Source organism: Phalacrocorax carbo, chromosome 2, assembly GCF_963921805.1.
Source record: "Phalacrocorax carbo chromosome 2, bPhaCar2.1, whole genome shotgun sequence".
NCBI classification, from domain to species: Eukaryota; Metazoa; Chordata; class Aves; order Suliformes; family Phalacrocoracidae; genus Phalacrocorax; species Phalacrocorax carbo.
Window position 1 is genome coordinate 55,141,776 of NC_087514.1, and position 25,305 is coordinate 55,167,080.

Here is a 25,305-nt window from a genome sequence, read left to right on the forward strand (position 1 = left end):
AAATATACAGTACAAATTTTCCATCTCCAGTTAGAAAAGTGGACGTTTGTTCCCAGTACGCTGCTTCCTCTTGCTCTTACTTCTTTCCTTGCACAATATGTTAACAGCAGAAGTGGCTGCTCTACAAAAACCAAGGACATGGGCCTGTGTCCAGGCTCTTCCTGGCTGCTCCAGGCTCACCCAGCCAGACGTAGCCCTTGCTCCTCGCAGCCTGTCCCCATCCCGCAGCCTGCCATGCCCTCCCAGCCAGTTAAAGGTCTGCATTACCAACAGGAGGAAAAGTCTCCATCTTTCCCGCCATTTTGTGGCTGCTCCTTCCCACCTCCATCCTGCCCCCTTCGCCAAGCCACTACCAGCGTTTAAGGCCATGGGAAGAAGTAGGCAAACCCTTCAAAGTTGAAACTAAAAAGGGAGGAGAGACAACAAATCTGATCAGTTCCTCACCATGATTGCCCATGGGATCTCATCAGTATGAGACTGCAAAGGCAGGGTGCAGTGTGACACGAGGAGGAGGGATGATGGCAGAGTCACACCGTCGCCTCTTTTGGCAGCCTCACCAGACTGTGCTGGCGTCAGACTGTGGTTTTGGCCACCAGCCTTTATTTATGTCAGCGACTGCTCAAAATGATATCCCTAACCTTCAACCCCTGCCTGACCGGGCTCCCAGGGACCAGTCCACCTCAGCTAGCAGATGGCCTCTGCGCACAGCCAGGAGCTCCTCTGCCTGATGTTTATAGTTGCTCAAACACTTTCAAAATACATTACCTTTTAAAACATGCTCCAATTCAATTTACAGTTTAAGTCTCACATTCAGTTGATGAGACGGTGCCAGTAAAACTGAGTTGAAGGTAGTGAGAAGAGGAGAAAACCCATCCCTTCCCTCTGCTTCGACAGCTTACTCCGCCTGCAATTCACCCTCATTGTCAGCACACATGGAGAAAAAAAATCAGTGAGTACCGATCCAGGCTCTTTGTGTCTTTCCCTTGGCAAAATAGACTGGCACACCTGAAAGGTAGGGTGCCCAGCATATTTTATCCTGGGAAAGAAAAGTAGCAGAGAGCCACACTCCACTGGTTTCTTTTTAACTGAAATATAGCTAGTTTCTAACTGGACACAATGACCCACAAAAACAACCTGGGGGATCTGGGTTTGTATCTCTGAAGACTAACCCTCTTAATAGCACAAAAATGGTACTGTCACATTAAAAGAGAAGAAAACCCCCATCACGTTCAACACACAGCTTTAACAAACTAAACAAATTTCACTCTTGCAAACAACGACATATGTACTAGGCACCGAAAAATATCCAAGAAAGGCATCTCAGCCTCTCACCCTTTTGAAAAGCATTTTACACGTCACAAATAATGAGTACCATGAACAGTGTCTCACAGTGCAAATGTTTAATTTACCACACATCCCCTGAAATGATAGTTTTAGGACCAGGTTTGCTTGGTCCCCACCGTTTACTCCCAGTCAGCCTGTGTGCAAACATCTGTCTGGCTGCTCCCAGAGAGACACATGCACAGCCCAAAGTTGCCAAGCAACATCCTCAATACCTTAAGCATTGGGCCAACTCGCCTGCTTTAAAAAAGTTACTTAGAGAAAAGGCCGATAGGAAAGCACAAGCTTACGTAAGAACCCTGCATTTAGAAGAGGTGCTCTGCCTCTTTCCCAGAAAATTTCTGGGCACACAATTTGTTCTTGGGAGTAAAATAAATGCAGCAATTCCTGTCATTACTTCCAAAAAAAAAGGAAGCAATTTGTGTGCCGGAGGGCCTAAGTTTGAAATGGAAATCTAAACAAAGATTCAGGTTGAAAAATCAGTTTTCTGGATAACAACAGACAAATTATACTGCCTGCCCATCCTTTACCCAAATCAAGGAACAAGCAGACATTGATTCGGCGTACCTGGGGGCCAACACAGTGCCACCGGAGACAGTTAAAGGAAAGCATATCTCAGTCGTTACAGACAAAATGTTAAAATAATGTATTTTTCAAAAAGCCTGTGAACCAGAGAGATCCAGGCTGCATTCTCCCCCACATTTGAACTCCTTTCGCTCAAGCGTTAGTCAAATTATTTCCAAGGTCATCTTTAATATAACAATTAGAGCAGCCAAACACCCACGCTTTTAAAGGTTTTAACACTAGCTCCTCTCCCAAAACAAAGAAACAAGTTGGACTGGAATCTCTGTTGCAAGACAAAACTGTATTAATAGTCTCAGGGCTTACAAACAGCACCGGTCCTCAGTTGTCTGCAGGATTCTGATGAGGCCACAGTGACTGATCATATCAGTTAGCACTTTGGTACCTTGACCCATGAAGCTGCTCAGGAAAATTTGCAATTGCCATTGCACCTATTAACACATATCATGAACTACTGGTGTTCTTAACAAAAGTAACAGAGCTCATAGTATTTGGAATTTCTCTGATGCTTGAGGTGCCAGACAGGTTCAATAAGCTTGTAAAAAGAGTATTTTCACTTTAAGGCTGTGTTTTCTCCTGACAAGACACATAACTGCAGAAATAATGAAAGCCATAAACATTTTCTCAAAGAAAAAACACAGTGGCATTGATATGAAGGATTGCGTTTACCCCATATGCAGCATGCAGTTGTTTCCTTTGCAATTTTAAGAAAACTTTATTACAGTTAGTCCGGTACTGACTTCAGTACCAAGCCCATTTCTGGAGGTTTGGGCCATTTTACTGCTTTTCGTACAGCAGCTAATCTATAGTCTAAGAGTTATTTTAGAAAGAAATTTAAAAGAAACGTAAGCAAGCCAGATAAATGAACTCATAAAAAAAGCCTTCAGATTTCAATGAGTTGCTCTCCTATGTTCCTTTCACTTGGGGAGAAAAGTCAGAAAGAGTAAAAATAAGTTTGGGAAAGGTTGTGTTCCTAAGGCTTTGTTACTGCTCCTTGTCCTCTGTCCTTACCACACCAAGCCCAGCACTCTGAATATCACTTTAGGTATTTCTGTCAGGCAAGAGAGAGCATATGCAATAGCTATATGCATGCTGACAGGCAGCATTGCACATGCTGATCATCTATCAAAACATATGCTTTGATTAGTCAAACAGGCTACCTGCCCGCTACAGCCAGGCAGGACATTTAATGGCTGAGCTCATGCCAAAGCAAAACATTTCCCTTAGAGAAGCAAGGTTTGCCTCTAGACTCTTCTAGACTACCATGGCTACACCAACACCACTGCTCAGGGTGGATCTGAATGCATAACATAAAAGCTGCTGCAGCAGTGTCTCATGGTATAGAGCCTCCATGTCTTTCCCTGAACCACCCAGCCTCTGCTTTGCATTAAGCATCTGAAGTCCTGCTTTATTTTCCTTTTGGGGCATTCTGCCACTCTTTGAAGGAACCTGAAAGTGATTATACAGATGAATGATGAAACCTGAGCACTTGTTCTCATGTTCCACCCAAGCGAAGAGGCAGGAGATATAGCGGCTTATTCTTGGAGAACTCAGCCTCCAGTTTCCACCACAACTGTGGCAACATGTTTTTGGGGGTGCAAGAGTGCCAAAACCCTTCAGACACCAAGATCATTTTTGTGTAATACCCTAAAATGAGCTTCAAAGAAAGTGTTTTCATGTCATCAGTCAATGCCTTACTGGCCGGTTTTGGTTTTGGGATTTTTTCCCCTGTTTTTAATGAGCAGTAATTAATAATCATAATTTTTTAAAACCCACCTTATAATGAACATTTCTTAGAGTAACATGATAAAAAGTCCACCCTTGGAGAGAAATAAATTTTCTACACACCACAACTCCCATGAAATCAAATACTCTGACGTGTGTCCACTATTATGACTAAAGTAAGGACTTCTGAAGTTAAACTCCCCAATGATTAACTTGCAAAGTAAACCAAATTTTTCTGTAATTGACTGGGATCTGTAAATGCACGTGAGTTCTGACATCTCTTGCAAAGGCTGCATCATCAGTGTGGATATTTTATTCACTTCCCTTCCTCAAAGCCTCTCTAAAGCTAAAATTAAGTTCCATATTGTCATTTATCAATTTTATTTAGACTAATCAAATACAATTTTTGTTTTGCAGCTTCCCAGACATCACATTATGTGGTGTGTCTAAAGTTTGTATAGAATTAATCAGCCAATGAACTTAGCAGAGCAGAGCAATGTTCACCAAGCAATTACAACATCTGGAAAACTTGCCATAAAGCAGCAATTATCAGGCATTATATACATGCAAACTGAGCTATTATGGTAAGATTACACAGCATATTACATCTTATTTTCTTATCTTTTAGGTCCTTAATACCCTCAGCTTCTGTACTGGGAGCTCTGTAACTGCTCTTAACCACTTCTTGTTACCTTTTTTAGTGCCTGAAACCTACAATACGCTTTCATTGTGTAAGAGTGGTGTAGAAAAAGTCAAGTCAAGCTGACGGCTGACTTGAAATCAAAAGCAGGGTGGTGGCTACTTGAAGAAGTTAGGATGCGAAGTGGTAGGGCAAGAATTCATGGTACCCTGTTCAAACTTCACTAATTTGCAGTGTAAATATTTCTGACGTACAATAGGGATGAAGTAACTCTCTCTCTAAAAGAAATACGTGTTTTATATCGCTTTGCTTCGTTAAACAAAAACTTCAGAATACGTTGGGGCGGCCTACACCGCATTAGCTGAGAGGAGAAAACCACTGCCAAAGATACTCAGTTCAGAATTTGTCTGGGGAGTCTGCGCTCCAGATCATGAAAAGTTTAGTTGTATAAGCTACCTGAAAACAAAATCAAGATTTCCAGAAAGACAAGAAGAATTGGTTTTCCTTATTTACAAAAGAAAAGTAATTGAGGAAAAATAGGGAAATATTTGAAACATCTACAGCAGTTGTTTACCAGGTGTAAAGCTTACTAAGTTAAGGATAAGGAATGCCTTGGGTACAATTTCCTTAGCCCACAGAAAGTAGCTATAGCTATACTTAGGCAATCCCAAGTATTTCAGAGTTTTACATATGGGGAACAACTGTACCCAGTGTGCACAGAGATGACATATTTGAAGTGCAGCGTGAAAGAGAAACAACAGCTGCTCGCAACTGTGCAGCCGATGTCAAGCTTGGACAAGCCCGTGGAGCACCTCCACCTTCCAAGGCCACCAAGCTGGACACCTGTAGTGTCTCACACTCTCGACAACTGCAACTCCCAACAGCAAGAGGGCTGGAGAGATGAACAACACTGCCAGCATCCTGGGTACCTGAGCAAACACATACCTAGACACGACTCCCGATGATACCAGGAGTACGCCTGTATTTTAGGTATTGGGATGTGGTCAGCCTGGCTCATTTTGAAGGACCAATAGTGAACTGACCCAAGAAACCCAGGTTCTGTGGATGAGACAAGCTGTAAATACCTGTTAGTGGAGAGGACTGAAACCAGCCTGAACTTCTTACCAGAGAAAGCATTTTGAAGGCATTGCAATGTAGCAGTAATATAATTTCCAACTGTCTTGTATATTCTCTTCCCCAACTTTCCAGTGTTCCTATACCTCTTTCTATATGAGGTTCTTTTTACATACATGTATTTTAGGAAATGAAAACTTCCAGGTCTTCCTGAGAGTGTCAATCCCCCTCTTCTTCCTCCCACCCACGTCCTGGTTTTACTTAAGCCTCACAGCTCCAAAGAGCATCAAAGTAACTTGCGGAAGGGAAGCAGAGTGTTGAAACAGTCGCCTTCTAGAATAAGAAAATTAAACATAGAAAGGCAAGGTGGGATGAATCATGCTGAGTTGTGTGACATTTCTTAACTCACAAAAAGATTATCTTTTTTTAGAATTTTTAGTTAATAACAGCAACCCAGCATTGTATAACTCAGACTCCTCAGTAGAAAACGAGTACAAACTATTTGGGCCGGCTCTTATCCAGGTTTCCTGCAACTCTCTAGTTTTCTTTACTTTTCTGTAGTCTTTATTGTACTGCGGTAAAGTTTACTTTCTAGCATAAAAGAAACTCTAATCATGTATATGAGAATGACAAAAAATAATCAAGATGTTTTGTGCAAATATTTGTCCTGACTCTAAGAATGCACCAACCTATTTTAACATCTATTATGTTTTCTAGTAAATGATTTTAGGAAGTGTTATCCTCAAGTTATTTAAGCAATAGAAGGATTTCCATGGCCAGAGCTAGGCCAAGCAGTTTGCTTCAAGGAACAGATTTAAAACCCGATTTGAAAGCTGCAACTGAACCTGAGCATGTTGGTTGGAGGAAAGGAGGGGGCAGGCAGAAGCAGCCCTCCCTCCTCCATACCCATTTCCTAACGCATATTCTGCTCTCAGGCACCATCCAGTAATTATATCAAATTTCACAAGATCACTTCTCTGTCTGCACAGTTGTGTTGTTTATAAAGCTAGGAATTAAAGTAGCGTTATAAAACCCGCAAATATGCAGCCACTCTGCCTTTTTCCACATAGGCTATTCTTGGCAGCGTCAGTGCTACTGCAATGCCTTATCTTGACATGTTCTTTTCCACTTAAGAAAACCAAACCATTGAGAAGCAACAGAGACTTTCTAAACCTCTGTCTGAAAACCTTATCTCTCACTCAACAGGAGGCTGAAACAGACAGACTATTGGAAGTCCCAGAGAATACAGCAGAGGTGGAAAAAAAATAATAGAATTTATGTCTATAATATCTGCCATAGTAATTTGGCATAAACAAACATGATACACCCCCCTGCAACAGAACAGGTCTCATCTTGACAACTCAGTGGGTGAAGTCCTGGACCATTGAAACGGATGGGAAAACTCACCAGTTCAATGATGCAAAGGTGTCCCCACCCCACGCGGTCTGATAGTCCCGGTGGTCAAGCAGTTGGCCCAACAAATCCAACGGAAATACAGTGTCAAAAGAGAAACAGTGCATTGGCTGACTGTTCTGTTTTACAAACTAGACAAGGATCATCTTAATAGTTGTACAGTTGCAAAAATATGGGAAATTAAATTTTGACTCCATCCCCTTGTTTGTGTTTTACCCAATAGTAGTAATGGTGTATTCACTGATGATTTTTTAAAAATGCCTCTATTTTTCTTTTTTTCTTTTTCCAAATAAATGAAAAAAGCACATTCAAAAGAAACAGCTATGTTATGCCTAGTAATGAAATAATTATTACAAGATACATACTCATCCCCAACATACTCTAGCATATAATTACAGCCCATTTGATAATTCAATTTCAAATGCAGTCAATATTTGTAAGTTACGCACACTCCTGCACAGAAGAGACAGCAACTGTGTTTAATATGGGTAGTTAGTGCAATTATAATAATTTCTCATCCCAGTTATGTGTACGAGTTGATTTTATGCGCGGCTCAGCATCAGACCTGCTAGACCCACCCCACCCCCCTTTCCTCCAGCAGCACATGAAGGTCAGCTGCTTTTAACACCGGAAATTTAGTGAAACAGCTTGGTTTGTTATTGCATTGGAACTGGTTTTAGTCAGGGCAGCTCACAGCTAAATGGCAGGCAGAACAAGTAAATTCAATTAAAATAGCTCTGAGGCAAAAAGGAGACGAGTGTATTAGAAAAATATAAATGGGAATTTAAATGGGTGCTACAAGAGCAAAACCAGGCCATAACACAACCCTCTTTCCCTCTTTTATACCCATGCTTTTCTCTTCAATGCTGAAGAGCATTTTTAAATAGGCTGCTCCACAACTGTATCTTATCTTGGCATACAGTGAGCAGACACAGAATAGCTGGAGTTTTCACCAATCCTGCCACACCAACCGCTTGTTGTAGAGGAGAACTTGCAAAATGCATGCTCTGGAGTATTCCTCGTTCCCAAGCTTAATTTTTGTCCCCTGTTGCAGAAAGAAGGCACACAGAGCATCCTTTCTGCAGGGCAGCAGCGGTGGGCATGCACACAGGGAGGTGAGCTGGGTGCAGGGAAGGTAAGAGCTGCCACCAGCCCCAAAGCAAAGGGGAGGGGAAAGGGGGACGCAGCCCCTACAGCTCCAGGGCTGCTCTGCCAGGAGCTTCAGAAATGAGTTTGCAAGTTATTCAGTCCAGGAAAAACACTGTCATATTCACAGATTCACATGAATGGGCACATAAGCTTTTTTTTTTTTTTTTAAATCACTGCAAGACACTGCTCTACACATTGTCAAGGATAGCATACCACTTTCTTGGGCTCACTCAGAGCAGTTTGGGACTGCTTCTCTAGAGCTTGTTTTACTCTAATGAGTCCTAGAGAAGAATGTCACCTGTGAACTGTGCAGCTCCAAGCCTCCCCAAGAGCCAGAGCCCTCCAGGCTAGGGCTCATCTATGCCTTGCTTTGCAATTAATTAATCAAATTCCTTCCCTTCATCATTGCTTGTGGCACCACATTTATCTCCCAACTGCAGAACACTAGGTGAGGGAGAGTCAAACCCATTTCAGTCCCACCAGATACCAGGCAGTCCTAGACAACACAGAAGAGAAACAGGAATAAAATTAACATTTTCATTACATTCAACTACTTCTGTGTCTCTCAGTGAAAGGTTTTTTTTAAACTCAACTGTCTATGTATTTTCATAACTACATGTCTCTTCCAAAAACAGCCTTAACAAAAATTGGCTTTCAGTGGGTCTCTGTTACCATATAGCTGTGATATCGCAGCTACATCCTTCTGCGCTACACTGGATCAGACACCAGGACCCATCCAAGTTACCAATTCAGTTCTGCTTCTGTGGCTTTTCCACAAGTTTAAAAAAAAAAGTCATCAAAGCAATGTTCGAGTAACACATGTTACTGAAGCTCAGCCTAAAAGTATTTATTCTTTAGAACTAACTGAAAACAGGAATTTTCTGAACTAACACTAGCCAAAGTTGGGTTTTTTTAAATTTTATTTTCTTAGCATCAAAGTAATGTGTCCTCAAGCACAAGTATTTTACTTTCTCAGAACATGCCTCAATTTTCCTTGTGGCTTGCATGATAGTCTTAATAATCAGAGAACTAATGGACTTGGGATGAAGCAGACCTCAGAGGATACCGAATAAAATCTTTTCTGTTCTCAGTACCATCTACTATTTGAGCCATCTTTTTTTTTTTTTCTCCTCAAAAAAAGATACAGATATTTCTATTTTTCTCATATTTTTATTTTTTCTCCCCACCCCTGATTCAACAGTTCCAGTGATGATTTTCAGGTGTCAGTATGAAAATGAGAAACCTTCTTCTATTGATACCCATAAGTAACATTACCAATTCTTTTCCCATAGCTTCTCAGAACTCCAGGCAGCGATGAGAGCTAAAGCACGCTGTACCCTGTACACATCAACAACAGCTAACCCTTGTTTTAGAGAGGCAGGATTAAGATTAGCAATAGGGCTAAAGTGAAATTATTTTGAAACTCAGAACACTTTCCACAGTGAATCCAAGCGACTTCACATTTCTTACACATAATTTTGTTTATGTTGTGTCTAGAGCAAGTGTAACTTGGCAGGAATGCAATACTCTGCAGACAGATATGGCAGCAGGAGAAAAGATAGCAACACTAAAAATAAAGGTTCTAACAGTATCATAAGCAGGAGCCAAAATGCAGAAGAAATACTTTTTGCTATCAGCGAGGTGAAAGGGCTGGTGGAAGCCCATGCAGCAAGAAAGGCCCACTAGGCCTCCAAAAGATCATTTTTCCTTCTCTTTGAGCGAACTGGACAGGGCAAAGACATTTGTGGCCCTCCCCTTTTACACAGAGAATGATGAGGATGCAAACAGATTGATAAACTTCAGAGGAACATGCCCCTTGGGCCAACTTTTACAACAGAAAATTGAAAAAACTGAAATAGGAATACAATTTTATAAGTAAAATTACCCACCAGAACACATTAAATTAACATTAATATTACAGAAGTCAGTACTTAAGAAATGCCAGAATTAAGCTGCCTTCTATTCATGCACTATTTCCAACCCCTTTTTTTTTTTTTTTTTTTTTTGGCCAGGAAGGAACTGCTTCTTCATCCAGTGTGAAGAGTGAACAGTATTTAAGGAACTGAGCTATAAAGATGGAATTATCAATTTCTTCACATGCTTTCCTGTATTGCTTAACACTGATAAACGAGCACTGCAAGAATAGCTGTCAATACTGATAATCATCTTTTCAGTCACCATTTTACACAGGAGACCAAGCCACACACATTAAATTCAAAAGCATCCATCAATTTGGGATGCCCAACATGTGCCACCCAGGGAAGAGTGGTTATACCAGTTGGTATCTTTTAGCACAATCCCAATACATTTCAGCTACAGCTAATCATTTTTGCATTGTGATTCTCAAAGCTCAGCTGAAACGTCAGAAAAGGGAAAATTCAGACAAAGTGACGTAGCACCACTAGGGAGCTCTGGGGCAAAGGACTTGACTGATCATTCAGTCCAATCAAGTCTGCTATTCCATCACAGAATGGTAGGGGGTGGAAGGGACCTCTGGAGATCATCTTGTCCAACCCCCCTGCTTGAGCAGGGACACCCAGAGCAGGGGGCACAGGAACGCGTCCAGGCGGGTTTTCAATGTCTCCAGGGAAGGAAACTCCACAGCCTCCCTGGGCAGCCTGTGCCACTGCTCTGGCACCCTCACAGGAAAGAAGTTTTTTCTCATGTTTAGCTGGAACTTCCCTGTGTTCCATCTTGTGCCCATTGCCCCTTGTCCTGTCATTGAGCACTATTGAAAAGAGTCCAGTCCCATCATCCTGACACCCACCTTTTAGATATTTATAAGCATTTACAAGATCCCCCCTCAGTCTCCTCTTCTCCAGGCTGAATAAACCCAGGTCTCTCAGCCTTTCCTCATAAGGGAGATGCTCCAGTCCCCTGACCATCTCCATAGCTCTCCACTGGACTTGCTCAAGCAGTTCCCTGTCTGTCCTGAACTGGAGAGCCCAGAACTGGATGCAGTACTCCAGATGTGGCTTCACTAGGGTGGAGCAGAGGGGGAGGATAACCTCCCTCAACCTGCTGGCCACTCTTTTTTATGCACCTGAAGACACTGTTGGCCTTCTTGGCCAAAGTGCACATGGCTGGCTCACGGTCAACTTGCTGTCCACCAGCATTGGCAGGTCCTTCTCAGCAGAGCTGCTTTCCAGCAGGTCAACCCCCAGCCTGTACTGGTCCATGGGGTTGTTCCTCCCCAGGTGCAGGACCTTGTACTTGCTCTTGTTAAATTTCACAAGGTTCCCCTCGGCCCAGGTCTCACTGAATGGCAGCACAGCCTTCTGGAGTATCAGCCACTCCTCCCAGCTTGGTGTCATCAGCAAACTTGCTAAGGGTACACTCTATCCCTTCATCCAGGTCACTGATTAGTATTTTGAACAGGACCGGAGCCGGTACAGACCTCTCAGGAACAGTCACCTGCATTTCCTTATCCCATTTATTATAGCCCTTCTGCAAAAAGTAATTGGGGGCTCACTGGCTTTCAAGCATACCACTGAGTGAGTCCTATCTGGGAGAAGGCAAAGACAACACCTTCCAGTCCTTTCATCTGACTTGTTTCTGTTCTGCTGTTCTGTTCTCTTCCCTCACCTTTTAATCCTTGTCATACACTCCGCTCTGTGGCTTTCTTCCCATCCAGCCCTAGCCTTTTCAACTTGTTCAAAACCTCACTGAACACAAAGTTTTCATGCAGTATTTCATGCAGTATGGCCTTGCCAAAAAGCCACATATCCTGCCAGGCTAATATTCTTGTGCTTTCAGGCAAAGCATAATAGAATTTTTGAGGAAGGACTGTAAAAATGTTTGAATACAGGTAAAACAGCATAGTATCTTTTCATTCCTGAAAATAAGATTAAGATCATTTTGACCTGGGGAAAGAACAAAACCTTTCTCTTCTACTCCAGGTGAGGTACACACTCCTTTTGGATAAATGAGTTAGCCTAAGTGTTTCAAATCTGGAATAATTATGGGTGGAAAAACAGCTTCCCTGAGAAACACCAGCCTAGCAGTCATTCCTGCTAAAAATCAATTAAGTTTATAAAGCATAGGATTTTATTTGAATCATTGAATAATTCAGGATGGAAGTGGCCTCTGAAAGTCATCAAGCCCAATCCCCTTACTGAACGCAGGGTTAGCTTCAGAGTTGGATTGGTTGCTCAAGCATTTGATCTGTAAAGTTTTGAGTGTTTACAAGGGTGAAAAGTCTGCATGTCCTCCTAGCAACCTGCATTGATATTTGACCGTCCTTACTATGAAATTTGTTTATTTACACCTAGCAGGAATTGCCCTTGCTGCCACACACTTTTCAAGGTGAGTCTGATCCACCTTATCTATAAACTACTCATAAGATCCCCCTTTAATTTTTTCTTCTCCAGGATGAATAAAGCCATACTTCCTTCCTCTCTTGGTCTATCATCCTGTCCTTCAGCCTCCTTGCTATCTTGATGGTACTCATTCTAAGATTATCGATCTTTCTTCCATGGGAGCAGGACCCAAAACTGGGCACAGGACTCCAGATGTCCACTGCTGTGTAGAGAGGACTTCTCTTGACATGCCAGCTATGCTCTTCTTAATAAACTCTGCCTGTGGCTGGCCTTCACTGCTGACTTACATTCAGCTTGTCCACCAAAAGGACTTACAGGTCCTTTCCTGCAGAGCTGCTACTCTAGCTGCCATCGCCCAGACTGTGCTGTTGCTTAGGCTTATGCCCTCCTTCTTTGCTAAGCTTCACAGGGTTCCTTCCTAGTCCACTACTTCAGGTTTTCTTTGTGGTTCTCCCTTCCTAACTCCTCAAAAATTTAATCCTTTGCATACTAATGCAATAGTGAGCAAGAATCACTTACACTTAACAGGGGAAAAAGTCTTTGGAGCATGAAGTCACCTGGCAGGTCTGCCCATCCAGACCTGAATCCTGGCATGCCTCTTAACAGCTCATGGTCCAAGCGTAGGACTGAGCTGGCTGCTACTCAGTCAGGGAACTCATAAGCATCCACTGCTTTCAAAGGCAGGCCACGTAACACAGTGCAAACTCTGCTCCTGAAGCCTTCATTAGAAAAGGTCCCCAAACCACCTTCCTGAAGGAACACAATATGTTTCTTCCAGCATTGCTTCTCGGAACATTAACTACCTTCATGTGAAAGCACGCAAAAATCAGTGCAAGCTAAGAAGTACTAAACCAGACATGGAATGAGAAGGAATGATTGATCTTTTGGGGAATGAGGCGAAGGACGTAGAATTGATAGGTTTCTTTTTTCCCCTTCCTCTGAAAAGACCATGAAGCTGATGGATGATTTTTTGAAGGAACGTATCATTACAAATGTTGGCACCACATCACCAACCTTTCAGGTCTACTTAATCAATTAAAATGGCTGTCTCCAAAAGAATCAAATTAATATCAGACATGAAAGATGGAGAAAATGCAGGAAGCTGGAGAAAAGAACAGTTCTGGCTGACTCATCCCTTTGAGATTCCTGTTTAATGACACTTTGGCCACAATGAAGAAAGAATTGTTTCTCAAGTAGAAAGTTCATGGAAGGTAAATCACTTCATCTATCACCACTGAAGCAAAGTATTGATGCTCATTGCCATCTAAGTTCCCACAATATTTAATTGAACCGGTAAGTGACATGGCTGGCTTCTCCCTCAAAGGTTAGTGTGTGGCCCCACACAAAAATAGTTGCTGGTGATCTCAGCTGCAATGTAATCACCTGCCCACACCAAGGGCATTGCAGTTTTCCTGCTTCTCAGACAAAATACTGTAGTCACGTCCCTATGTACCTGCTTTGGCCAGCATTGCTTCCTGCTCATGCCCCTCTCCTAGGGGTTTTTTTGTGTGATTGCATGTGATACCTAGCCCTCTGCTACAGCGATGGGAGGAAGGCTGCCCAACCTCCCAGAAGACACCAGTAACAGCACATGAACCTCATCATCTGTGCTTGACACGTGTTTCTACTGTGCAAAAAAAAATTTGCCATTTGCTAGTAATTAAGCTACAGTTGTGGTTACTGGATTGGATGTCAGGGTCAAAAACTAGTTGTGAAAAACACAGATCTCATGCTCTCCGTATGGAGCCGGATTCTCGTCTGGCACAAGCTGGCAGGGCTCCACATTGACAGTCTGGCTGGCTCCCAGTGTAAATGGGTGATAATATGGTCTTTGCTTCATCTACGAGGCTTGGGGTATCTTAAATTTGACAGCCACTGAACGAAACTTTACTCTGGGATTTAGAAGCAAATTATCGAACTGACTTGTTAAATTATGTTTCATTAGCAGCAGCAACATTAGAGTCGCACCCTTTGTTATTTGAGCCTTCAATTTGATTTTGTCAAGACTGTTTCATAGTTCAATTTTCTAAAGCAAATGATTCTGAAAGGTTGTGCAAAGGGCATGAAGAGCAGCAATAGAGTAATGACTTTCTGAGCTGTCAGTTAGGGGTGGGGGGTAGTTTTTTTTTTTTTTTTTACTTACAAAATCAAATCTTTCTAAGGTTTCTCAGATCAACATTCCTCAATGACTTCATATCTACCAGCATATTCCCAACCCAAAGGTGCAAACCCTGAGGAACATCACAACGCGAGACTTTTGCCTGCCTGTTTTTAAGGAGCCTCAGTGAGTTGCTCTTTGATATGCATCACGGCAAAAGAATTGCCAACTGCCAGCAGAAGAGGAAAAGAACTGGAAAACAAAGTTTAAATTACTTTAGTAATTCATCAGCTAGGTATTAAGAAAAAAAAAAGAAAGGAAGAATGGCTGATTCAAAGCCTGTAAGGAATCATTAAGTTTAAATTTACCTCTGCAGAGAATGAAATCACATCTGGAGCTTATATTACCTTTTTCTCACAGAAGCAGAGCATATTCACTTGTGAAATCTTAAACAGCATGAAATGAAAGACATGTAAAATAAAAAAAAGATTCTCATAAAATATGTAAAAAATATTATCTTTAAGCAGCATAAAGACCATGGACCTATGAAACTTATTAAAAATGTTTAACACCCTGCTTATTCACTTCCTAAATTATTCTGCAAATTCTCATATAAGATCATTTTATGTTTTCAGCTGTACCTGAGAAGAGCAGCCCCATGTCATTTCTGAGCTGTAGGTGCCCAGACTGGCTGATGAACTTCAAGACTGGAGGATTAGGGTATGCTCTGAGCACAGCCTTGGCTTGGGAAGTTTTTAGGAACAAAAAAACCAGCTACCCACTTATGTGAAATTTCAGATCACATCACTTACCACCAAAGAAAGATTTGCATTAGCTGTTGGGTAGCTTCTGAGAATAATTCAAGGTAATAGGTTTAACCTCCAAAAGCACCACGCTTAGGGAGCACCTCACCCAAGAGCTCTTTTCCTGCTTAGTCATATGTGCACCAGAGAAGATACCAAAGCTCCAGCCCTGTGAGAGCTGCTCATAGAATGTGTCACACAAAATCCCTTCAGTGTCTCAAGTCCTTCCACCTCCAGACAGCTACTGCCGTGCTTGGGCGCTACCTGAGCACGCTGCCACGGACACAAGGGCTGTACTGGGATGATGATTCGCACTAGTTACAAAATTCCTGCAGAATGTGGGACAAGCTTTTCTATTCGTGTACTTGCACAGCAAATGAACGAGATTTGTGTTGAGGTGAAGCATACTCTAAAAAAAAAAACCAAGGGCTTATTTGCCGATCTGCATTTACTCACCCATCACTATGAGCAGTAAAAGGAGGTGTTTAGGTAGAACAAAAAATAATAATAAAAGAAAAAACACTGTGCATTGTAGTTCAGTTGCAACTCCTATGAAAAAAAAGGCCTGAAAACCTTTGCTGCCACCTCCCAGAAGAATATGGCCTCTCCCCCGGCGGGGTGGGGGGCGAAACAAACCCAAGCCTCAACTTCCCACTCTAGCTTGAAACTGGTAAAATGCACAGCAAAATAATGTCCTGCTCAGTGACTGAAATTCATGGTGTAATTGAAAAACCTCTGCAGGCGCCAGACAGCCCACGAGGCTCCCACCTAGTTCAGGAAGTCCTGGGGCAGCCCATGGCTGGAGTTGACCCCACGCTGGTCATCACATGAGAAGGGTCTCTGCCAGTTTTGCAAACATGTATTTTTCACAAGCATCACGGCCACACACCTGAGGAAGCTTTTGGTGTCAGTGGACAAGCAGCATATTCTAAATCCCACAACAGATGAAGCCATGTAATCACGCAAAATACAGTACATTTTAAGCAAGTTAATGGCTCTAATTTACAGAGGCGTCACCCTCAGATTCGAAGCACAGCAGGGACATACATCACCCGTCCCGCAGCCCGGGCACCCGCTCTGTGGCACAGACTCCAGTGCTGTTATGACCCATTTAAAGGCAGCTGGTGGATAAACAAGCAAAGCATCCACAGCGTGCAGCCCCAGGCACTGAGGGACTGCCGTGCTGCCACAGATAAGTCATCCACGGTTACTGCCACCCGAGAACACGTCTCCAATTCATGGCAGGGAGCAGCCAAAACACTCCAGTCTGGTCATCATGACTAACTGAGGGGAGAAAAGGGTTATTTTGAAGTAACGTAGCCTAGAAATTAAATCCAAGCCTCCTGAGAAGGGGTCTGGAGAATTACTGCACCTCGCCAAAGCCATCTTTGTTTTCCTGAGTGCTTCCTAACCCACAAAGAGTGTAAAATACATTGTCTTCTAGTATTATAAGCATGATTTAGTTCCTCCGTATGGGGGGTGGGGGGGTGGGGAAGTGCTCTACCATTACTAAGAACAGAGATAACTCAACCCTACTCACCAGTGGCATCTACGGAGTGAAAAACTCAGTGCTCTGAATTTTTTGCAATATAAGGATGAAATTTATAAGCTCAAAGGTAATCCCTTTACACATTTTCTGCCCATTCCTCTTAATGTGTTTGGCAAAAAATTCACATGTATTGTTCAGAGCAAGAAGTCGGTCTAGAAAAGTCTACATGCAAGATGTGAATAATCCAGAAATGTAACATCATCTCACCCATTACAGTGTTACATAAAGGCGGGAAATATTTGTATATAAGCAAACAAAGTATTTTTAAAAAGTACTTGGAAAAGAACATGCAGTAACCATGGCGAGCAGCAGAGTTCTTTCGTATTTACTTTTCTACATAAGTCTTAATAGCAGCCTTTCAGCAAAATTCACTTTCCTATATTAATTCATTACTCATTTGAGATATGTATAAACTTGAGAAACAAAAGTAATTGAACTCTTAAAACAGACTACAGAAGACCTCCACATAATTCACATCACCATTTTTAAAGTACACTCCTCACGTCTCACAATCAGTTTTATCTTATTCTCCCACTTCCCTTTCCAGAATTCACACCTCCAGAGATGGAACACATGTAACTTATCAATATCACAGAAAATACCATTGCAACATAGTTTCTTTGGGGCAAAAAAAAAAAATTGAGAGAACATCTTTTTTCCCAAAGGATCAACAGCGCCAGGCAGCACAAGGCAGTCGCAAGAGCCGTCACAGTGGTAGAGGTTGAGGGCCTGCACCAAAACTGCAGGAATGTGAAACCTTTGCCTGTAGCCAGCTGGCTGTCAAAGGGTGATTGATTACTTACTCAACCAAATTGCAGGAACAACCAATTTTGAGGTGATTGGTTTTATTTTAAATCCTGATTATGGTTCTAAACACCCATCCTTAACATCAGCCTGGTACTGCTTTAAGAGACTCATTAGGATTTGTGCTTCCATTCGACAGGAAAAACCCAAATCAGTTATGCCTGCGTGAAGAGCAGCTGCACTTTGCCAGCACATGGGCTAAACCTAAGATTGAACCCAAGCCACCTTGCCACCTTATCTGATAAACCTGACTTTAGCACAACAGAAGTAGGAAGAGGAGAAAAGCCTTCGTCTCAGAGCCCACCCGCAGATACTTTTGCTCCACCCGTATGTAATGACATTTCCCTATATATGCAGCCAGAGCACAGTGGTGGATATGACATTCTTTATTAGTCCTTAATGTTTATTTTACTATCCGTCTGTGCAAAAATAGCCTCCCAGATCATATCTCATCAAATGCATAATGAGCCAAATTATTCTCTACTACTGTAAATCGGTGAAGGTCCATTGATCTCATTAAAGAAGGGCAATTTACACTTGCCAAGAGGGTGGGTGACTATTTCTAAATGAGAGCAAAACCCCTAATCCTGGGGAGCCTAATTCGGGAACAAAATGCATACAGATCGCTGTCTTTTTTTTTTTTTTAATCTGAACAGTTGTATTTATACTAAATATTCACATTAAAGAGTTAAATAGTTTTTAGAACAACTTACTGAGCTTCGGAGACTTTGACAACTCTCTGCAGTGTTTGCAGAGTTGAATATAAAGGCAGCTTCCTGCCTCTGCAAAGCCACCAGCGCCTGGGACGCGCTTGGCATTTCTAAAGCATTCCGTCCTCCATCCCTTAGTGATGATAACCAGGGACACTGACCACCAACCGCCCTATTCACCCCCTCCTCAGCAGCCACCATTGGTGACATCTGCCAAATGCAATGCAGAAACCTGAGCAATACCTCTGCTAACGTAATAGCCAAAGCATCTGGTGGACTCTGTGCACGTGTTTTATAAGTTTGGGGCAGGGGGGAAGAATCAGGAGGGAATAAGAGACTCTAATCTCTGTCATGCGTTGCCGTATATAAACTTAAAAAAAAAAAAACAAACAGGAAGGAACACTAAAAACTAAACATCAGTGGACCTTACTCTATGAACTGCTGATTTGTTTACATTTCCTCTTGGTGTGTTACAACCTATGTCTTGCTACAATATAGGCTAAGTAGGAAAACTCATTTCAACATGAAATTGCAGAAGCTGCTTGTAAGCAAATAAATGGACAAACCAGAAAATTACTTATTTTTGCATCATATATTAATCATTTAAGCATAAGAATCTAAAGGCATCATTTGCTAATTAATATAAAGAAGAACTATTCCTACTGAATTTGATTTATTGTTTAGTACACACAGATGTAGTCTTATCATGGAAACTTCTAAACCCGCTGAGAAGTTACTTAATTCTAGTACACAGCAGGAAGTTAAAGCAAGAGTTATACAAAATGGCTTCAATAGGCAAAATCCAGCTTATTTGGCAGAAGTAACTTCTTACATATATATATATTTTTTTAAAAATTGCTTGTACAGCTGCTTTTAACTCCCATATTCAGCTCAGAAGACATCTGAGGAGATGCTGAAGGCTCATAATTAGCTAGCAGGAATCCCTCCCAGTGGTCCTCCCAGATGGCTGGTATTAAGAAAGATGAGCTTGCTCTGAGAGCCAAGAGACCACAGATATCACCCAGGATCCTATGGATCTCTGGGAACAGGATCCTGGGAAAAAATCAACAGCAACAGCAAACTGGGATTGTTTTCTTAAATGTCTTGTGCTTCTAGTGTCCTCCATTCGAGGAGACAGTGGGCTCTGTGAAACCCTTACCTTCTGGGAGACCCACAGAGAGAGACAGGATGCCCATCAGCTGAGTACCAAGTACAACCTACCCCCCAAAGGGAGAGGAATGTCCTCCTCACAAATCTCTAATAATAATATATAATGATAAAATCACTGGACTCAAAGTACACCATCCAAGACAGGGAAAGCATATGGAAGAAGCTGCAAAGACTATACAGAAAAGATCTCTCTCTGCCCTGGGTCCCAGAGCTCAACCTCCTGCTGTTGGAAGTAAGGATGTTTGGATTTGATAATAACTGCAAAATGTTATTCTCTCCTATGCAAAAGCCTGTTAATGTTTTATTACTTTCATTACCAAGAGGAGGTATGTCACTGCAGCAGCTGCATCCCTCCCAAATGCTGCTTCAAGGCAGGGCTCGCAATCAAGGCAGAGGGCTGGAGACAGAGCTGGTTCCCAGGACACGCAGGGCATGCGAGAGAAGCCCACAGAAGCCCAGCAAGCCCATAACTAGCAGCCACTGCTTTTCTCTGGGTATCACCACAAAGGAAAGCAAAAAAGCTCACAAGAGCCATTCCCTGAATTTGAGGTAGTGGACTGAAAACTTGACAGCTATTAAAGGTCCTTTTCTGGCTATATTTCATACAGGAGCCAGGGGAAAGGAGAACCTAGAGAAGGGCAGCAAGCGAGAATTTTCTTTGTTTACCAGAGGAAAAAGAAGAACAAAACATAGAAGGAAAGAGGGCTACCCAGTATTTTATCAGCTGTTATTCTGGAAGAAATCTCCAAGAGAAAGTGGTGGCAGATCAATGAAAGGGAGGAAACAAGCTGGACCGTGAGCGTGAGATGGCGATGGCAGGAAGAAGAGTCAAGAGAAGGACGTGCTTATGCTGGACCAGCAGAGCTATAAGCTAAAAACATGATACCATAGGAGAAGGAGAGAATTAATTTACCCTGAAAAGTCAAAATGGTTGTGCACTTTCTGCCAGACACACTCTGCAGCCTGTTAGTGCCATCCCTCTCTGTGGCTGAAATAAAACCCGGGCTATCACCAGGCTGCCGTTTAACCATGCTTAGAAAGAAAATTTCCAGAAGTGAATTGGCATAGGAGAAAGCAGCAGCATTTCATGGGGAGGTGTGAGGGGAGGGGGTTTTCATCAGTAGTCGTGACATATTTGTTCAATGCACGAGTATATCTTTACGTTGCTGGCCAAAGTACAATTCTTACTGCAAAGCACAGTACCCTTACCATGGATGAAAAATGCATTTATCTAACAAGTTACATATGCAAAAGAAAAATAATAGTTAAGCCACTGTACTTCGGTGTATTCCTATTCTGGAGTTCAGAAAAGTTTGATATAATAAAAAAATATTTACAAAATAAATGTGATGGGCCAAAACTAAGGATACTTTCGTGTCCAGACATAAGAACAAATCTAACTGTGTTAAAATGAAATAATTAAAATCTCTTCCAGTAAATATGAACATTTGGACAGTACAAATTAGTAGCTAAAAATGTTAACCTTATTGCAATGATTTTCTCCTCCCCATGAGAAGTCATCTACATATCTAATGTTGGCATTAGATATTCATTAAGGGCAGGGAACATTTTGTAGAGGTTAAACAGCGAAAGCTGTCTCTGGTGACAACTCTAGATAGTAATAACAAGCCAGACAGCTCCACTTCTGGGATACTTTAAAGTAAATTCTCAGCCTGTAACCATAAGAAGTTGCAAGGCTTTCAAAGGGAAGTCTCTCAGACCCTTTTTTAAGCTTTAAATCAGTTCAAAAGAGCTGTTTCAGTAAGGCACCCAAACAGAAACAAGGTTTTTATTGTGGCTCCTCAGGTCCTGTGCCTTGTGTTTCTCTGCAGTGTTTCTCAGAGCATCTCAAACTCCTTTTTGATATCAAATCAGCTGCCGTCTTCCGCTTCAGAAGAGCCACAAAAACCAGAGTAGGAGGAAAACGAAATGCGCTGGTAAACACAAACATGGCATTTAAATTAGAAAAAGTGAGATTCAAGGGAAGAACGGGAAACATAGGCAACCGTCCAGCCACTTGCCCATCTGTGCAGAGAGCCACCAGACCCGTCAGCCCTGCACCTCGCAGAGCTGCCTGGGGCAAGCGGGGAACATGACGGGATGAAGCTGGCAGCAAGACGGGAGCTGAATGGGGATGAGGTGACAGGCAGAGCCGTGCTAGAGCAAGGAGAGCACCATGAAAGGTACCTGGGCTCCCCATGGCACGACAGGAGGGCACGGGGGCACAGCAAGCGCTGGACGCAGCAGTGAGGTACCAAGCACGACAGCAAGCAGAGGGCAGGAGCAGTTAATCATTTACAGAAGGGAGCAGAGGAGATTCAAAGGAGACATCTGTAGGCAGTGGGGCGGGAAAAGGGCACCCAAGTGTTGCAACAAGTAACACGGTACGGCAAGGTGAGGGGAGGCAAAACCACGATGGGACTTTGAGGGGGCAATACCCTCCTGGGGAGCTGTGGATGTGCTTCAGGGGAGAGACTGCATTTGCCAATACAGGGGTTCCCAATTTCTGTCTCATTTCCTTTTTCTGGCAGTCTAATGTGTGGTTCAAAGATTTTTCTTTTTTTTGTATCAAGCAGTAGGAATTTATTAGAAGCAATATTGTTGCAAGATGGGCTTGGGACATATCTAACAATTATAAATCTGCTTAATCTCAAGCACATAAATGGTCTTTTTGACATTAATGAGAGTACTCATATACCACATATTAAGCAAATGTGGAGCATTTGCATGAACATTGCCTAATTTAGCTTTTTGTTGCATGGTGGTCCCTGCATCTTCTGCTTTACCTCCAGGCTGTGACCCCTCTTTACAGACACATCCTCTCCCATCCACCTTCTTGCCAGCAGGCTTCAGGCAAAAGGGTTTTCTCTTTTTTTTTTTTTTAACCTGGAAATACTGCAGCAAGCCATTTTAATAATATACAGCATAACACCACTATAAAATCAGCCACACTAAGTTTTAAAAGCAAAGCCATCAAATTCATGCTGTAACATATGTAAAAAGTTATCTATCAGGCTGATCTAAGATGTAGTGCAGTCAAAGGTTTTACAAGGAACATCTCCTTTGTAAAATAAGATTATTTTCTCTCAACAAGAAAATGGCAGATATTAGAACTTAATACAGGACAGGAAGAAGTTAAGTGATTCCCTGACACAAGTCGTCCTTTTTTATAACATCTTCAGATATTTTAGTTTCCCTAAGCTTCCGCCCACCTTCCTCCAGAAAATGAAATACCGGCATATTTCAGAACTGACGTTGAAGTCCTCATTTCCAAAAATCCCAGAAGTGATGGTTTATTTCCTATTAAAAAACAATCAGCACATTCTAATATGGCAGGTGAAATAAGCCAGACCAGCAGGCAAAAAGAAACCACCCCTGCACAGTGCTAGTACTGAACAGCTCCTGGCAGCTCTATAAATACTTTGGTAACAATAACATCTCAGATATCTCCAAGGCATCATAATTTATGAATACTGCATTTTTCCTGCTCTGATTGAGCTAGCTTGATGTAATGACAAAATTGATCTTTAAATATTCAAAACTCTGATTATTGCACTTTTCTGAGAAGCATACTTTTTTTTGTTTTTTAATTTTTCCTAGTACTGATAACATTTACATTTTCCTTTGGAAGAAAAAGATTTGTCTTCATAGCTTCTGTTTGTAATTTGCTTTATTTTATCTCTTTCAACGTTGAGCACAGCAAGGAAGAAATATTTGCATGCTAATGCAGATCAAAGTGTGAAAGCAATCAAATCAAACAAAAAGTAAAATCATCTCTGGAATTAATGAAATTCTTCCTCCCTTCTTACATCATTAATCTAGCACTTTCTTTGCCCCACTGTTGACCAGCTGCCAATTCTTCCCTCAACCAGAATTATCAAGAAAAACAAGTCTTCAGGAATTCAACACTGTATTGTGTTCTTAAGAAAGTTATAATTTTTTTAGATATATGAGAACATGTACGCTTTAATTGACACATTAAGATCATCTCCCAGTTTCTCTAGAATCAAAAACTTCCAGGTAGGTGTTGCCCTTCTACGACTTCAGAGTCATAAGCCTGAATTTAAAAGAGGAAGGAAAAACCATTGTAAGTGCTACTCTTGTATAATCCAGTCTGATCCAGTTTTATATTGCTATTTACACAGCAATCAGATCACAAGTAACTCCAACTAACCTCATACCTACTTTATAAGGAGAATAGCTGCGAACATGCTCGGGCTTCAAGCATGAGGGACACTTATTGCAAGGTCAGGCAGTCTGGCAAAGCTTGCTAATAAAACCTGGGTTACGTGTAACCTGCAAAGCGCACTGTAGGCAGAGTGGTATTTTTTGGCCATTGCATTACAAAGTATCATGTCAGAAGGCATTCTTCTTCGGTTTTGTAACAAAATGAACCTCAAGTGATTTTAATGGTGGTTATTTGGCTTTAATAATGCTATTTAAGATTAGATATTAAGTTGTATAACTCATGTCTTCAGACTGGTCAATTTCATTACTTTCATGGCTTTAATAACTAAGCTTTTAAATTGTTTTCCCCATAATAAATAAATGAAGCTAAAAGGCACTTGTCAGCACTGAAGAGCTGGATCCAGTCCTACAGTAGACATTAAGGATACAGATTAAATCAAGCCAACAAAACACTTAAAGCACAGGTTTTCCCTATTAGCTGTAGCAATTTTTAAATTGAGATTCAGTAATATGATTTTAATGCCAGGTGAATGAGGTCAGGCAAAGTAGTAATTACGTCAGCAACAACAGTCAAATTCTTACCGATTTAATGTCTGCAGATTAGAGCAAATTTTCCTTCAGAAACCATTAATGTCTCTACAAGCATGGAAGAAACCAAAAGCAAATCACAGTGTCAAACTGGCAAGAAGAGCTACAATACAATGATGTCTGTCATTATTTCTTATGGGCACATTAAGAAGGAATGATGTTAGCAGATCCACCTCTTCCCCAAATAAAAAGATAATTTAACAATAAAAGTAACAGTCCAGGCTGCAAAACCAATCCTCTCCATCTCAAGACAGTGAAGTTGCCTTCCCGATTTCCCTTCGTCTAGTTTAAATGGATGTCCTTTTAGCAGCAAGTTTCTGGCTCATAAATTTCCGATGTCACATGCTACTGTGGCACAGACCCAACACATCGTGCAGTTATGCTCAAAGATGCCTAATTACCAAAGGCATCAGTCCCTAGTCGATGGAGAAAGGAGTTCAAGTCAGGTTACCAAAACTATCAGTGCCAGCTAGATGTAGCTCCCAAACCAGCTGGCTCAGGTTTGTATGGGTAGAAGGGGGGGGGGGGGAAAAGAGAGAACAGGGGGGAGAGGGAGGTAGAGATTGAGAGAGGAGAACATTCATCTACTGTGACATGAATTCTGTGTCCACCACGCAGAGGAATGTCAACATTCAGGAGCAGACCATACCATCGTCTGCCCTCCTGAGGCAAGAAATACTGATCTAAATTAAGGATATTGTCATCTTAACACCCTAGTGTTAGGGTGTTAAGTCTCGTTAAATCTAGTTATTTGATGCATTAGTGTATTCTCTTTCTCTCAAAATACACTCCCTAACCCTACAATTAGCTGATGCCAACTAGCCTTAACACTCATTTCCACAGTGCTTTGTGTATCTGCTACCTCTACCATAAAAGAAAACGCCTAGATGTCTAATTATTTTATACCTTAATTTTACTTGGAGTTACTGAGTCCAAAATAGTCAAGTCTTAATATTCTACCTCTTTTTTTTTTCTCCCCACCCTTTATTTACAGCTTTCTTTTTCTTTCAGGTTAAATAGGCCAGGACTAATTACATCTTCTTCATGACCTGCGCTACTTGAGACCATGAATCACTTCTGCTCTTTTCCACTCCTTGTCTCTTAGTATTTTCCTCCCTTAACAGGCAACCGAAGTGATCAGAAAGCTCCAGA

The 25,305-nt window shown here is 41.8% G+C and overlaps 1 protein-coding gene across 1 annotated transcript in view; it reads right to left on the minus strand.

Moving 5' to 3' along the window:
* Positions 1-25,305, minus strand: part of EPB41L3 (erythrocyte membrane protein band 4.1 like 3) — a 144,097-nt gene that overhangs the window by 102,381 nt on the left and 16,411 nt on the right. The gene's annotated exons all lie outside the window — the stretch shown is intronic.